The sequence below is a fragment of the Canis aureus genome, chromosome 31, assembly GCF_053574225.1.
Source record: "Canis aureus isolate CA01 chromosome 31, VMU_Caureus_v.1.0, whole genome shotgun sequence".
NCBI classification, from domain to species: Eukaryota; Metazoa; Chordata; class Mammalia; order Carnivora; family Canidae; genus Canis; species Canis aureus.
Window position 1 is genome coordinate 8,518,191 of NC_135641.1, and position 14,042 is coordinate 8,532,232.

The 14,042-nt window shown below is 37.1% G+C and overlaps 1 protein-coding gene across 1 annotated transcript in view; it reads right to left on the bottom strand.

Moving 5' to 3' along the window:
- MARCHF6 (membrane associated ring-CH-type finger 6) overlaps window positions 1-14,042 on the bottom strand; it is an 82,165-nt gene that overhangs the window by 65,936 nt on the left and 2,187 nt on the right. The gene's annotated exons all lie outside the window — the stretch shown is intronic.

A 14,042-nucleotide genomic window follows, 5' to 3' on the forward strand; every position in this document is an offset into this window, starting at 1 on the left:
TATTATTATAAGTCAGCACAGTAGTTACCTCTAGAGGAAAGAGGCAATCAATACTACAGGAAGACTAAAGAAAATAGCCCAGATGAAATCAACATACTTCTCCCTATACCTCCTGCCAAGTACAGTTAAAAGTCCAGGACATTATAAACACAAGAAGGCTCTAAAAAGTGAAGAAAAGGCAGAGCAGCAAGGAACTGATGACCCAAGAAATCACATGCACTTGAGTTCTCTGGATTTGTGTTTTGCTTCATGTATCCTGGGGACTGGTGGTGGAGGTGGAGAAGCTGACAACCTGAAAACACCACTGGGAACAATTTCCCTCCAAAAAACCAAAGACCAGGAAAGCAGAAACCTAGCAAGACAGTAAATTTTTTTGACAATAAATGTCTCTGTACCCTAGCCAAATACCACAGGGGAAAAAATGTGGCCCAACACCACCTCTGCCAGCCTAGGCCAAGAGGGGAGCAGACCTAGCTTAGCTAACTGTTTTAGTTACTGAGGCCCAACTAAATTATCAAGTAAATGAGGAAATTAGGATTAAAACATAACCACCAATTACAAAAGAGTATTCCCTTTGACTTGCTTATTTTTCCAATTCTGCTGTATGATCTTCTCTTGAATGTTTTATTTTTTTTCCACAACTTCATGTCAATATTCTATGTATCTTTACTATCTACTCTTCTAACTTTGTTATAGTCTTCCATTTCTACAGTAGACTGCTCCCTCTGGCAACCACATTACACCACTGAAATATAAAGTAACTAGGTAGTACAGTAGCTAATAATGACTAGTGAAGCCAACACTTCCACATTTTACCAAGTTCTCTTTCTTTGTGAATTTTCTAAGTCCTTTATCCAGCTTACTAATTGGGGTCTTAACAATAAGAAAACAGTTCAAAACAAAACAAAACAAAACAAACAAACAAAACAAACACCAGGAAAGGATTTGAACAGATATGTCACCAAAGAAGGTATACAAATGAAAAAATGCTGAGGTCATCAGGACCTTTAAAGTGCAACTTAAAAGCACAATAGAAAAAATAAATAAATAAATAAATAAATAAATAAATAAATAAATAAATAAATAAAAGCACAATAGGATGGTGATGGTTGCACAACTGTCCATATTTAATGTCAGTGAATTGTACATTTAAAAATGGTTAGAATGAAAAAAAATGGTTAGAATGGTAAATTTTGTTATGTATATTCTACCATAAAAGAATTTTAAACCACAGTGTATCACTACATACTGGTTAAAATGACAAAAAGAAAAAAAAAAAAAAAAACACTCTTACCATATGATCCAGCAATCATATCCTTAGGTATTTAACTAAGTAAAATGAAAACTTATGCTTGTACAAAAACCCATATAAATTTGTATAATAGCTTCATTCATAATTTCCCCAAAATGGAAACAACTAATCAAAGCATTCCACAACTGGAAAAAAAAACTGTGGTATGTTCAGTATTCTTTTCTACAACAGACTACTAAGCAATAAAAAGGAATGAAATACTGATTGATACAATGTGAAAAAATCTCAAATGCATTATGCCTTAAGCAAAAGAAGCCAGACTGAAAAAGCTACATATTAGATTATTCCATTTATGACATTCTAGAAAAGGTAAAAATACAAAGGAATGTATCAGTGGTTGCCAGGGTCTGGGGGTGGGAACAGGGATATTTGAGAGGTGGCTGATCTAGTCCATCCCTTGAATGCCCTAGGTACACGACTGTATGTATCCATTTGTCAAAAACTCAGGGACAATACCATGGAAAAATAGACAAAGAAGATATGGCATATATGTATATACAAAAGCATTGCATTTTACTTGTTTTATTTATACATATATAATATACATCATACCCAATGGAATATTAAGCCACAAAAAAAATGAAATCTTGCCATTTGCAACAGCATAGATGAATCTAAAGGGTATAATGCTAAGTGAAGTAAGTCAGAGAAAGACAAATATCATATGATCTCACTCATATGTGGAACTTAAGAAACAAAACAAAGGGGAAAAAAAAGAGATAGAGAAACCAAAAAACAGACTCGTAACTACAACAGAAGAAACAGATGGTTACCAGAAGGGAGATTGGTGGGGGAATGGGTGAAATAGGTAAAGGAGATTAAGAGTACACTTATGCTGATGAGCACTGAGTAATATATGGAACTGCTGAATTATATTGTACACCTGAAATTAATGTAATATTGTATGTTAACTACACTGAAATTAAATTTAAAAATTAAGCTATCCTAGGGCAGGGCAGCCCCGGTGGCGCAGCGGTTTGGTGCCGCCTGCAGCCTGGGGTGTGATCCTGGAGACCAGGGATCGAGTCCCACATCGGGCTCCCTGCATGGCGCCTGCTTCTCCCTCTGTCTGTGTCTCTGCCCCTCTCTCTGTGTCTATGAATAAATAAATAAAATCTTTAAAAAAAAAAAAATCCCAGACAAAAACAAAACCCTCATGGACATTTTTTTTTTTAAGATTTTATTTATTTATTCTTTAGAGAACACAGAGAGAGAGAGAGTGAGGTGCAGAGACACAGGCAGAGGGAAAAGCAGGCTCCATGCAGGGAGCCTGACATGGGACTGGATCCCGGGTGTCTAGGATCCCACCCTGGGCTAAAAGAGGCGCTAAACCGCCGAGCTATCCGGGCTGCCCCCTCATGGACATTAAGGTAAATTTTACTGTATTTATGTTACACTTTAGGAAGACTTCCTAATGTATTATCTAAATAGACATATGAGAAGAACAAATGAAAAAGGATAATGACATGGAAATAAATTATTGTTTCCTTCACTAATCAAGTTGTGTATTGAAATGTATCCCAAAAAAAAAAAAAAATGAAATGTATCCCAACAAGCAAATTAATTTCATCCAGCCAGATAACAATTATTATGGTAAGGGATTGTGGAGGACATCAGCATTGGACATCAAATATTTCTGGCATTCCATTTTCTGGATAAAGAGTAGGCTGCACTTCCCTGCCACCTCTGAAATTAGACATGGACACATGACTTATTTCAATCAATGAAATATGAGCTACAGTGATGTATATCACTTCTGGGTAGAAAACTATGGGAGCTTATGGACATAATACATTACACTGCGTTTTCCTGCCTCAATGATCGTGGAAGCACACCCTAAGAATCTCCACCAATCTAGGTCTCCAAGTGACCACAATCAGCAGGGGCATCTCCTCCCAGCCTGTATTAGACATAATATCCAGTGAGAAAGGACTTTTTGTTGCTTTAAGCTGCTGAGGTTTGGAGGTAGTTTGTGACTAAGACACAAATTAGCCCATCCTGTTTCATAAAGGGTCTTAGCAGCTTTGGGGGCAAGGACAGCGGAGCAGGGGGTAAAGGTGGGACCTAAAACAAGCACAACTACCACCAACACAGAAAAGTCAAAGAAAGAATAAACCTATTTTGCATACGAAGATCAATCCCATCGCCCAAAACCTCAACAGGGTAATACAACCAAGGTTATAAAAGAGGAATGTCTACAAAAGGCAGAGCCTGAGGCCCTTTACTAAAACTGAAATAATAAAGTTCTGAGGTAGAATAAGGCTCCCACCAGATTTACATGCAGTAAAATCACAAATCCTGCTCAGGCCAAAATAAAAGCATTGCAGTTCACTTGACATGAATGTAAATCAATTTACAAACAGTAAAGCAAAACTCTTCCCAGTAAAGCAAAACTCTTCCCACTTTTCGGCTTTCCCCCTACATCTCCCCAGGTTCTTCCTGCTTTTCTGTTTAATCCTGTAGGAACTTCTGTTGCTTATTTGAATACCTAGTATCTTCACAAAGCATATCTTTTAGAAGTTCCTAGCACCGTGCCTAACTCAATAAATATAAAGGTGGCTTTTTTGTTTAATGAAAAACTTCAAATCCTTAATGGCTTAGTATGGAGATGGCCCAGGAAATGAGAGGGAGGGAGAAAAGACCAATCAGTAAGAGTAGGCTATCAAGTTGGAACCAGCTGTTCAAAGTCAAACCCATGTTGGTTTGGCTATCCCATTCGTCTTTCTAGCCAACAATTCAGCTCACCAAATATATCCTAAGTGCCTACTACAAAAAAAAAAAAAAAAAAAAAAAGGAAAAAGAAAAATAAAGAAAAAGAAAAGAAAACCCTAAAAGCTTTGGGTATATGTCACAATTTTTAGGCCATTATCTACCTTGAAAGTATTTCCACATAAGATTTCAAAATGTCTGCACAATCCTTCTGATAATTATCCTTCTAGTGATAATTCAATAAATAAAGGATTGTTAAAGTATTAGACTTTATTTTTCAGGCCAATTTTACATTTACAGAAAATTTAAGACAGTGCAATGTGTTCACATATACACAGCACCCAGTATCCCCTATGACTAACATCTACATTAGCATGGTACTTTTGTTAAATTTACAAAGCCAATATTTACACATCATTAACTAAAATCCAGTTTATTCAGATTTCCTTAGTTTTCACCTAATGCCCAAAGTTTCTAGTGCTTCTTTGTTTTTACATTACAAGAAAAAAAAAGTAAAAATTTGTGGAAAATACTTCCTTTCCAACTGTGAAATTTTACCTATAAAAAAATGCATGTGTTATAGGCCTTGCAAAATAAAGTTCCAAGTCTACATGTATCCCAAGGTTTAGTTATTTTCTTCACTCTTCAGATTACTGGTAATTACAAACTTCACCTGTACTACTGCTCCTGGAAGTCTGAAAACTACATTTTTTGGCCTCTTTGCTGACTAGGTTCAAGTTGCACTGAATCAAAGAGAAGCACTTCAAGGGAAAAGGTAAAGCCATTTTCTACTTCTGGCTCTGAAAACAGCTGTGGCAGCTAATTGCAGGTGCTGTGAACAACTGCAGTAGATATAGAAATCCTGGTGGTGATTCTTTTTTTTTCTTTCAAGTTTTATTTACTTAAATAATCTGTAGGGCTTGAACTCACAACCTGGAGATGAAGAGTCACATGCTCTTCCACCTGAGGCAGCCAGGTGCCCCCTGGTAATGATTCCACCAGCAGCAGTGGACATCTATGAGTTCAGCAGCACTGGAAGTGGCTCCAACAACTATAGGAGGAGTGTGCCAGGTATCAACCACTTTCCCCTCAGTTCCAAATTCGTCCTTCAGTACCTGTTCAGTGGTAAGAGACTGAACTCAAAAGCAGTTTTTAAAACAAATTTTCAGTAGAGGGTGCTGGAGGGACTACACCACAGGAGGAGGTGGTTTTCTGACTCCTGCTGCACTGTCAGTATGTTTATTTATTATAATGACCGCCTTTTACAACCCTACTGACAAGAACCCAATACACTCCAGGCCTTGTACCCAACAGCAGTATCCAATTCCCCTGCAAGCCCATCCATCAGCTCTGGCTCTCATGCACTCCACACTCCTTCACTTATGTCTAACCACAGCTGTAAGGAGTGGCCCTACCTCTTCCCAATCTGTCTCCATGTGGATACTCTCCCTCCTGTGCTGGGTACCCTTTACAGTATTTTTTACATCTTTATAAGGACCCTCTTACTATAGCTTAGTAATTCTTTCACCTTCCTCTGGTTAGCTATGTGTTTTCTGTCTCTTCACCAGACCAGGACTACAAAAAATATATATAATATTTAAAGAATAAAAAACAAAAAACAAAAAAAAATTTAAAGAACAACATATCAGAAGTTTTTAGAACTGGAAAATACAGAGAATATGGGCTCATTCCTGGACTTGATCTCAACAGCAACAGCTGCCTCAAGAAAAGGTCCTTTGTAAAATTCTTTGGAGTTACCAGCCAAACTAGCTGTTTTTCCTCCCATGAAACATGAGGTTTTTGAAACATCATTTTTACCATGGCTAAAAAAACTGAAAAAACAAAAGTTATATTCAGACATATCTGGGTATTCAGCAGATATTTTATCACAAAAGCATGAAGTGAGCCTAGGAGCCAAGGAAAACAACTAATGATATTTGCTGCCCGTGATAAAAACCAAATTTTCAAGGAAAAATTAGGATTTTAGAAATTTTGTATCCACAATGAGCATGACAGCTTCCCCACTACCTAAAAGATTTTTCAAAATGAGACAGGTAGTGATGTTAATGAATGTAAGCTTTGATAATACCCATGAAACGTGTCAACATTTGGAAGATCTGCATAACTCAGGGATTATCTACCAAAAGACCAATATATGATGTTACAAAACCATGCAAAAATAACAACAACAAAAAAACCAATGGGTTTTTAAAAAGAGCTTTTGAGGGGCATGCCTGATTAGTTGCTTAAGCAACTGCCTTCAGCTCAGATCATGATCCCAAAGTCCTGAGATGAAGCCCCATATGGGGCTTCCTGCTCAGCATGGAGTCTCCTTCTCCCTCTCACTCTCCTCTGTGCATACACTCTCTCTCAAAAATCTTAAAAAAAAAAAAAAAAAAAAAAAAAAACTTTATTGGGGAATAACTGATATACAATAAAATGCATTTAAAGGGTTATAAGGGGGGATCCCTGGGTGGCGCAGCGGTTTGGCGCCTGCCTTTGGCCCAGGGCACGATCCTGGAGACCCAGGATTGAAGCCCACGTCGGGCTCCCGGTGCATGGAGCCTGCTTCTCCCTCTGCCTGTGTCTCTGTCTCTCTCTCTCTCTCTCTCTGTATGTCTATCATAAATTTAAAAAAAATTTTTAAATAAAAAATAAAAAAACTAAAGGATTATCAGGGGTGCCTGGGTGGCTCAGTGGTTTGGTGCCTGCCTTTGGCCCAGAGCATGATCCTGGAGTCCAGGGATTGAGTCCCACATCAAGTTCCCTGCATGGCATGGAGCCTGCTTCTGTCTCTGCCTCTCTCTGGGTCTCTCATGAATAAATAAATAAAATTTAAAGAAAAAAAAAAATAGGGGATCCCTGGGTGGCGCAGCGGTTTGGCGCCTGCCTTTGGCCCAGGGCGCGATCCCGGAGACCCGGGATCGAATCCCACGTCGGGCTCCCGGTGCATGGAGCCTGCTTCTCCCTCTGCCTGTGTCTCTGCCTCTCTCTCTCTCTCTGTGACTATCATAAATAAATAAAAATTAAAAAATAATAATAATAAAATAAAGAAAAAAATAAAAATAGAAAAATAAAGGGTAAAAAAAAAAAAGAAAAAAAGAAAAAGAAAAGGTTATCACTTGGGATGCTGGGTGGCTCAGCAGTTAAGCATCTGCCTTCGGCTCAAGGTGTGATCCCAGGGTCCGGGATTGAGTCTCCCTAAAGGGAGCCTGCTTCTCCCTCTGCCCATGTCTGTATCCTTCTCTCTGTGTGTGTCTCATGAATAAATAGAAAAAGAAAGAAACAAACAAGGAAAAAGAATCACTTGATATGCTTGTCAATGATAAAACTGTCACCACAGTTGAGATAATGAACATAGCCACCACCACCAAAATTAACTCAAGTCCCTTGATAATCTCTCCATCCCACTCTTCCCTCAGCCCCATTCCTAGGCAACCATCAATCTGCATTCTAGTACTATGGGTTAATTTGTGTTTTCTAGAGTTCTATGTAAGTGGCACATACTCTGGCTTCTTTCACTCATAATTATTTTGAGATTCATCTATGTTGTTGCATGTATCAATTGTTCGGTTTTTTTTTTTTTTGTTTTTTTTGTCGTCCATTTCTTTTCATCACAGACTAATATTCCATTGTATAGAATTTCTCTATCCATTAATCTGATGATGGGCATTTGGGTTGCTTCAAGTTACAGGATTTTTCAAATAAAACTGCTATATACATTCACATGCATGAGTTTGTATGCATTCATTTCTCTTAGTAAGTTCCTACCATTACTATGGGTGGGTTATACATTAACTGCATCTTTAACTTTTTTAGAAACTGCTACACTGATTTCCAAAGTGGTTGTTGTACCACTTTACATCCCAGTAGTATATGAAAGTTCCTGTTGTTCCACATTCTAACATTTGGTACTCATACTTTATCATTTCATTTATTCTAATACTTCTGTAGTGATATCTCATTGTAGCTTTATTTTGTTAACAGCCTTACTGAAATATACATACTATAAAGCTCAGCAACTAAAGTATACAATTCACTAAATGGCTTTTAATGTATTTAGAGAGTGATGTAACCAGTACCACAATCTAATTTGTTAACATCTTCATCATTACAAAAAGGAACCTTGTAACTATTAACAGTCATTCCCCATCTTTTCTCTCTCTCTCTCTCTTTTTAAGATTTTGTTTATTCATGAGAGACAGAGAGAGAGAGAGAAAGGCAGAGACACAGGCAGAGGGAGAAGCAGGCTCCATGCAGGGAGCCTGACGTAGGACTCGATCCCAGGTCTCCAGGATCAGGCCCTGGGCTAAAGGCGGTGCTAAACCGCTGAGCCACCCAGGCTGCCCCCCATCTTTTCTCTTTATATAGATTTGTCTATTTGAGAACATATCAATCACACTATTTGGATCACTTAGAATGTGGAGTTTCATGACCAGTTTCTTTCACTTAGCACAAAATTTATGAGGTTCAACCAAGCTATTATACCAGTATTTCATTCCTTTGTATTGCCAAATAATATTCCACTTTATAGATATACTACATTTTGGTTATCCACTCATCATCAATAGGCAACGGGGTGTGAACATATATTCTGAATTCTCCTGTGTATATACCTAGGAATGGAAATGCTGGGTCATATGGCAACTCTGTAACTTTTTGAGGTTAGCCACACTATATTTTACATTTTCCCCAGCAATGAATGAAGGTTCCAATTTTCCATATCCCTGCCAACACTGATTATCTGTCCCTTTTGATTACAGTCATCCTAGTGGGTGTGAATTATTTCACTGTGGTTTTGATTTGCATGTATGTAATGACCAGTGATGCTCAGCATCTTTTCATATGCTTATTAGCCAGTGCATATATTCTCTGGTGAAGTGTACAAATCTCTTAAACTGGGTCATTCGTTTTCTTACTGAGTTTTGAGAGTTTTTTTAATGTCCTCCAATGAGTCCTTTATCTGATATACATTTTGCAAACATTTTCTGTGGGCTGTCCTCATTCTCTTAACAGTGTCTTTCAAAGAGCACAAGTTGTGAATTTTGTTGTTTTTTTTTTGTTTTTTAAGTTGTGAATTTTGATGCCATCTAATTTATCAACTACTTATTTCAGATCATACTTTTAGTGTTGAAATCTTAGCCTAACCCAACATCACGAAGGTTTTCTCCTAGAGTTTCTTCTAAAAGTTTCACAGGTTTTTCATTTACATTTAACATCCCTTTTAATTTTGGTATATGGTGCAAGGTATGGCTCAATTTTTTTTTTTTTTTTTGCCTATGGCTAGTCAATTATTCCAGCACCATTTGTTGAAACTATACTTTCTCCACCAAACTGCTTTTGTATTTTAAGTCAAAAATCAATTGTCCGTTTATGAATGGATTTTAATTTAAGTTGATTTAATTTTTAAAAAGAGATTTATATGCTTTCAAATGTTATACTGCTTAAAAAAACTACCACTTGAATTTTGGCATAGTACCAAAGGACATCAAAAATTACCTGAAAATACATCTCCCTTTTCAAATTATCTGTGTGAAGCCCAATCTCCTTCACACACTTTAACTAAAACATAGGTAAAAGTAATTGCAGGGGCAGAGATGTGAATCCAATTGTCTTCTAATAATCCAGACATAAAGAGAAGTTTGCAAAAAATGGAAACAATGCTACTCACTAAAGTTTTTTTGTCTTGGAAAATGCACTTATCATAAAGTTACCTTTGTTAACATGTATTGCATTTAAAGTTTTCATTTCTAATATAGTAAAAAGATATCAAAAACAAAAGTCCTCAGTATTTAAAAGTATAAAGGAATTCTAAGAGCAATGGTTTCAAACTGTTCCTTAATAAAAATTAATAAAATTAATTTAAAAAATAAAAATAAATAAAAAACAAAGAAAGAACTGAAATGGCTAATAAAGAGGGAAATGAAATTCACGCAGAAAACAGTTGGCAAAGGGCCTAAGAACATAGCAGGTATTCCATATTTGATAAACAAATGAAAAAAATAAAGGAATCTCCTAATGTGATTATATGTAAACTATACCTTATTAACCTATCATTAAAAAATACACTAGTTGGGGGTAGGAAGAGAGAAAAAGTAAAAAGAATATCATAATGAAGTTCAGTTCTAAAAAACGTGTACAGAAAATATTTCAATGTCTTCCAAGCCTTCAAGAACTCGCCATGTCTGTTATGGACTGAACTATCTTGTTTCTGCCAGCTGCACCAAATTCAGGTTTTACTTATTTGAGGGACCCAGAGAGAAAGTATGCAAGCATTGGGGGGGAGGAGGGGAGAAGCAGAGGGAACGGTTGAAGCAGAGTCCCCGCTGAGCAGAGAGTCCAACATCACAGGGGCTCAATCCCAGGACCCCCTGGGATCACGACCTGAGCTGAAGGCAGACCCTTAACCAACTGGGCCACCCAGGAGCCCCACCAAGATTCATATATTGAAGTTCTAATCCCTAGAACCTCAGAATGACTGTGTTAGTAGACAACAGGGTCTTTAAGGAGGTAATTAAGTTAAAAATAAGGTCATTAGGGTGGGCCCTAATTCAACATGACTCGTGCCTCCATAAGAAGAGATTAGGACACAGACGTGCAAAGGAAAACACCACATGAAGACACAGGAAGACAAAAATCTGCAAACCAAGGACAGAAGCTTCAGAAGCAACCAGCCCTGCAGACACCTTCTGGTCTCTGAGAAGTGTAAGAAAATAACTTTTTACCACTGAAGCCCCCCAATCTGTGGTACTTTGTTATGGCACCCATTACAAATACAAAATCCAAAACTGAATTTCTCTCTCCCCATTCAGAACTAATGAAACTGCACTAGAAATCATTTTCAAATCCTCCTCCCTGTATCAGTTCATCAATCACTATATTCTATAAATTCTGCCTGAATTTGTTGTTTCTTTCTCCACTACCTGAACTTAAACTCTGTGCCTTGCCCACTGAAATAGCATTCTAAAATATAGTGTGAATTAGTAAGTTTTTCCTTGGGGGTCTTACTTCCTGTTCTCCTTTTAAGAACTCTTTCCATTTTACCTGTATTATACTAAAAATAAGCCATCTTCATGTCCTTCCAGGAGAGAAGTAAAGCCCAACTAAAATAAGCCTGGTCTGGAAAAGGATACCCAGGTAACCCAACATTAATCACTCACAGCATTCCAGCCTGGAAGGTATTCAACAATGGCGAAGACAATTTTGGGGATGTCCACCCTGACCCAGAGTGAACAGAGCCCTGACTTTTCTTTTTATTCAGATGTAACTTACATATAATATTAGTTTCAAGTGTATGACATAGATTCAATATATGTATATGTTGTGAAATGATCACCACAGTGAGTCTAGTTAAATCCATCACCACACATAATTTTCTTGTGATAAGGATTTTTAAGACCTACTCTCTTAGCAACTTTCAAATATATAATATAGTATTAACTATAGTCACCATGCTGTATACTATATCTCCAGGCCTTATAACTGTTAGTTTGTGCCTTTTGATAATGATTTCTATTCTTCCATTATCTTCCCCACCACCACCCAGTTAACTGGGTGGTGGGTAGGCACCTGACCCAACATGGGCTAATCAGATTCTAGCTTCCAGAAATTTGGATTTAAGATTAAGTTGATCAGGAAAGAGAGATATCCAGGGACATAGCCAGTGTCAGAATGGCAAGACAATTTATGCCTCACCTCTGTTCAAAACGCTATCTCACAAAAGTAAAAGTAAAGACAAGTCTTACATACTTCTATTACTCCCCACTGGCCCCATGATCTCTCTAACCTCATACTGTACTTACTACTCTTGCCCAACTCATTCACTCCATTGCAGCTACACTGGTCTCCTGGTTATTACTTAAACATTCCTAGCATACTCCCATCTTAGAGATTTCACACTGGCTATTCTTTCTTTGCCTAAAATGCTCTGTCCACAGAGTATTCACATGTCTATCTCCCTCTCCTACTTTGCTCCTTCTCAGTGAGGCCTTCCTTCACTGCCATATTTAAAATTGCAACACCCTCCCTCCTATCCTGGCGCTCCTTATTCCCTATAGATTTACTCTTCTCCACAGCATTTATAACCATCCAGTTATGCCATACAATTTGTTTTCAGTCTTCCCTTCCTCTCCTACCAAGCTAAAAGCAAGAATGTAAACTTTATGAAATAAGGGATTTTGACTATTTTGTTCCCTGCCTAGCCCGAAGTGCATAAAATAGTGCCTGGCTTGTAACAGGTGTTCAATAAACATTTGTCAAATAAGTTCATATCTGCTTGGTGGTGATGAGCATGCCAAGACAGTAAAAGTTGATCCATGGTGAGATGAAGCAGACATGCCTGGAAGCAGAGATGAAAGACCATGTGGTTCTAGAAAGATGGTAACTAGCTGTCTGGTTCTGACAACTTCCCATTCTTTTAACTCATTTCTTCCAAAACCATCACCTCAGGTTTTGCCATAGTAAATACAGAACATAATCAAATGTAATACATTTCAACACCATACCTTCCCAATATGTCTCATAAAGCATAAAGAATAACTTCTTTGGCACTCCATAAAAAAATTACTGAGATGTTGTATTACATCTTGCGAGGGTAAAGAGTAATTTAGAAAAAAAAGTCAGGTCTGTATCCCTGGACTGAAATTAGAACACTCTACTACTATGGCAAAATGTCTTTAATATCTTCATGAGGGTTTCATACATCAATACTTGCTTGCATCATTCCAACAGTGTGGTGTGTTTCCTTTTAGAAAACGTATATCCTTAAACAAAAGACAGATTTTTTTTCCCCTGAAACTGAAAAATCTCAGTGCATTGCAGATCAGACTCCTAAACCATAAAATGAGGAAGCTGCAGATCCTCTGAAGTTTAAAGATTTAATGACAGCAGTTTAATAACCTATCTACACTCACAGAAACTACATACAAATAATACAAATGAGTCATTTATCTTGTTTTATGAGAATGGATTATAAGCCTGTTGATTTTACAAAAACAAAATTTAATACATCGAACACTTTTTAGAGATCTTTAAAATCTAGCAAACAGGGCAGCCCAGGTGGCTCAGTGGTTTAGCACCGCCTTCAGTCCAGGGCTTGATCCTGAAGACCCGGGATGGAGTCCCACATCGGGCTCCCTGCATGGAGTCGGTTTCTCCCTCTGCCTGTGTCTCTGCCTCTCTGCCTCTCTCTCTGGGTGTGTGTGTCTCTCATGAATAAATAAATAAAAATTAAAAAATGATTAAAAAAATCTAGCAAACATTAACATGAAGGGCCAAAATTCATCTGGCAAATAACAGAATTCAATACTATTTACTACCAATACAAAACATTTTGAGCATTACAACACCATATATGGAACCCTAGAAAAAAGCAAGATGTTATTTTACCCCTTGTATGCTGGGCATTTTAGTAACATTCTCATACTGACATATTAAAAAAACAAAAAACTAAACAACACCATTTTTTAACAATAAGTGACAGAATTTTTTAAATTTCATTTTCTTTACATATTTTTGCAATTTTCTCTCGTTCTTGAGTCTTCTACAAAGAAAACCTGTTTCTTTAGTAATCAGATAAAAAAACCAACTGCATTTTTTCATTTTAAGAAATAATCTGTAATAACTAACTTAGCAAATAGAGCAGTTGTTTCCAAGCTTTAATTCACGTTATCATGAAATCCTCTGCAATCCTCCCTCTCCTTTCAATGTTTTTTTCTTTTTTTTCTTTTTTTTTTTTTTCAATGTTTTTTCAATTTAAGTTTAACTTTAGTTTTGAAAATTTCAGAAGTCTTCTAATTTGGAACTTAGCAAAAGTGGGCATGAGAAGTATTAAAATTCACTTTCATTTCATGATTAATAGTTCATAAAACAAATGCCAAAAAGGTTCTGTCAAGATATGTAAATGATTCATCCTATAAAGGGAGTGACAAAAATAAGTTATTTTATCTATTTTAACCATAGGGTCTGACAGACCCAAGTCTGAATCTTACCTCTGACCTTTGCTACCTGTACGACTCGGGCA